This window comes from Xyrauchen texanus, chromosome 42 (genome assembly GCF_025860055.1).
Source record: "Xyrauchen texanus isolate HMW12.3.18 chromosome 42, RBS_HiC_50CHRs, whole genome shotgun sequence".
NCBI classification, from domain to species: domain Eukaryota; kingdom Metazoa; phylum Chordata; class Actinopteri; order Cypriniformes; family Catostomidae; genus Xyrauchen; species Xyrauchen texanus.
The window spans coordinates 15,030,160-15,033,703 of NC_068317.1; positions in this window are offsets into that span (position 1 = coordinate 15,030,160).

The following is a 3,544-nucleotide window of genomic DNA, read 5'->3' on the forward strand; positions in this document are numbered from 1 at the left end:
TGGCTTGTACAGACCTAACACTTACATTGCAGTATTAATATATTACAGTATATATTAATATAAACTATTAAATAATCTAATACATTATTTCCTTTTAATATTTGTAGTATTTTAAAGATTAAAGTATTGCAAAATTAGCTGTAAAAATAAAGGGCATCTTGTGGAGCACTTGCTTCTGTTTCACACAGTCCTTTGTTTTTGTTTTTCTGCAGTGCAGTCCTCATCTCTAGATTATTAATTTCCATCAACGTTAATGCCGATAAAAACATGGATAAATAAGCATTGTTGAAAGCAACAATGAACTGATCCGCATTGATTAGACTGACTGGCGGCCTATTTCCTAAGGGTTGTTTCAGCTCATGAAACTCACCTGTGATTGACTGGACAGGCTCAATCGGCCCAAAAAATACTGTATACAAATCCACCATTTGGACTTGGTATGGGTTTTGCTTGGAAAAATGCAGGGGGACAAAAATCACCTTTTTAAAGAGTGAAGGGGACGTGTCCCCAACGTCCCCCATGGCTGCTACACCCTTGGTTCATAAGTTTGTTAATATTTTGTGCAAAAATATTTAAAAGTATTGAATTTATTTAGCTAGTTAATATTTGTCGCCTACAGCTTGCTCACTGGGGTTATTAATACAATTATCATTTAATTATTTTTAAACACTATTAAAAATCGTATTTTATCTAAATTACACAATGATGATTAATCGACTTTATAGACATTACAGTTTTATCATCTGTTAATGCTGATCTTCTGTAAAGCTGCTTTGAAACGATGTGTGTTGTGAAAGGTGCTATACAAATAAAATTGAATTGACTTGACTTGACTATTGGTCCAACGTGACATAAAGGTAAGTGTCATAATATTAGTTGTTAGTTAGTCAGTCAGTTTGTATTTGGTGCAAAAATATTATAGTAACTAGAAATTGCACAAGGATGCCTCCAAACCATATCTTCTATAAATTACTTTTGTAGTTAATATTTGGAGCCAATTGTCAGAAAGGTAAGCCCCACAAAATGTGTTAGTAAAAAATCACTAAAAGCAAACCCTACAGGTGCAACACAAAGACAACGGGGAGGAGAAAGATGATTCAAGAACGTAAACAGGTCTCCATACTCTAATTTGTCAGCTTCTGACAGCTTAATAAACCTCACAGATAAGTGCCACATTACACACATTCACATTTAAATCTCCACTGGACATCTGAATATTCCTCAGTTTCACACTGGCTCTCTCCACAACTCAACATCAGAGGAGAGATGAGCATGATTCTGTCTATATTTCATTTCATATTTGGGGAACATCAGCTGAGAAAGTAAGGGTTATTATTTCAACCAGAGAGACTTTGAGTGAGAGGAATCAGCTCGATGATCATAGACGAAAACAAAGGAAAAAGTGAACCCAGCTGAAGACAACAGAGTCAAACTGGCAGGCCAGGAAGACCAGCCCCAGGACATTCAGGAGATGAACCTCTTGGACTCCCCCAGCAATGACAAAATGGTACGAGCAGAGCTGGAATGGGTGGTGCCCATGTGTGTGCCCCTACCCATTGAAGTTCTCAACCCTGACGAGGTTTTTCCCTTCCTGAACACAACACTCGCCGACCTGGGCATCGATGAGTGAGTTCAAGCTGAAAGATGTATTGATGAGTGCAAATACAGTATATAAAAGTATTTTTAAACGATTTACTACTTCAATCATACACTGAATTTCAGAAATTTGAGTAAAAATACATTCTATGTGGTCTCCCTGGATGGTCTGTTTTAATAGTTAGAGAGGTTTTGGGTGCATTTCAGCTGGTCAGCCCGAGAGACCCGGTTAAACACCATCTATGAGACCAGCTTGAGTTGAACACCACCATATTCAGGCTGGGAGACCAGCTAAGACCAGCAAATCTCTTCAGGCTGATTTAAGCTGTTCTAGTCTAGTAGGGACATTTTATATTACTGATCCTGCCAGTAGTGACCATCCAGTAAAACATGCCTTTCACTTCTAAATGTTATGATGGCTGTTTGTTCTGAAGATAGGACTCATAAATCAGACTGTTTCAGCTTGTTGTTATTTAGATTCGCACACACATAAAGCATACCAAAATTCACCATTGCCAGCATCAGACAAATGTAATATCTTGCTATATCTCCATGTTCACCAGATCAGCAGTGAAGGAGCGTGTAGTTTGGGTGGACACTAAGCGCACACGTGTGAAGGGGAAGTCTGGGAATCTGAAGGAGAAGGAGGTGACAGTTCTGGAGGTGCGTGTGAAAGCGCAGCAGCCCGGAGAGCGTCAGAGTCAGGAGGTGCTCTACAGCACAGAGTCCCACACTGACCGCTCCTTCTGCAGAAGTGGTGTGGACATCCTGCCGTGGAGACACACAAAGCCAGGTGGGGGCACAGAGGAGCTGAACATTTAGATGCACTATATGCACTATAAATCTGGGCTGTGTGATGTTTGCTGGATTTTCCAGCACTGTTTCAGTTAAAAGCTTAACATAATGGTTTCCACAATGCCCTTTGACTCCCCAAATTGATGTTCTGGCATGTACCGGTAGATAATTGTTTGATTTAGTAAACTGTTCTGAGGAATTACTTTCATTAATTATCTGTCAGCACACATGAAATATGCCATATACACAAAAATACAGTCAAAGATGATGAATGAAAAACATACAAGTCCCAGTTAAAATTTACTCTCTGATATACTATATAAATAAATATATATTGTGCTTCACACTGTTGTAGTTTGCACTGACTTTTCCATTGCACAAATACTGTCCTCACTTCATTACTATTAGTAATACTTCAGTTCAAGTGAATTTTATAAGCATTTTTTTCCGTCTGTCGCTTTCCATTAGGCCTGTGTCAGGGCTGGCAATAATATACAGCTCCATTCCTGACAGTTAGCTGACAAATGAGATCAGCGAGGTGAACTAACAGAATGTTCACTGCTGCTGAGTAAGTGTGTTTGGTATCCGCACACTCAGCACTCTCTTCTGTGGGTGTGTAGAGAGTTTGATGTTCACTCTCCCTGCCAACCTCTTGATTTTTCCAACCACAATGTGTTCTTAGTTTGTGTGTTGAATTTTTCAAGGAATTCTGATACATTTAAATATACCATACAATATAAACACTGCATTTTCCCCCCTCAGCTGAAAGTGAACTCCAACCAGTTGAAATGACTCTTGCATTGGACACAGTGTCTGAGTCCAAGTCCAAATGGCAGAAGACAGAAGAGAAATGAGACTTTCCAAATGAGGATTGAATGGAGAAATCTGACAGCTAAGCTAAAGCAATCTAACACCTCACATGACAGAGATCTGTTGCCATTTCAGGTTTTATATGTTTGTAACTTGTCGTTATGTAAAGCACATCAATTATTGTAGCATTGCTCAAATACTCATGCTGAACTGGGATTTATGAATTTTGTTTTTTTACTTCATGTTTTATGTGGCAAATATATAAAGGCTTAATATTCTACAAAAAGTGACTTCAATCTCTTTTCCCTATTTTTATATTTTAGAATAATCAGTATGATTTAAT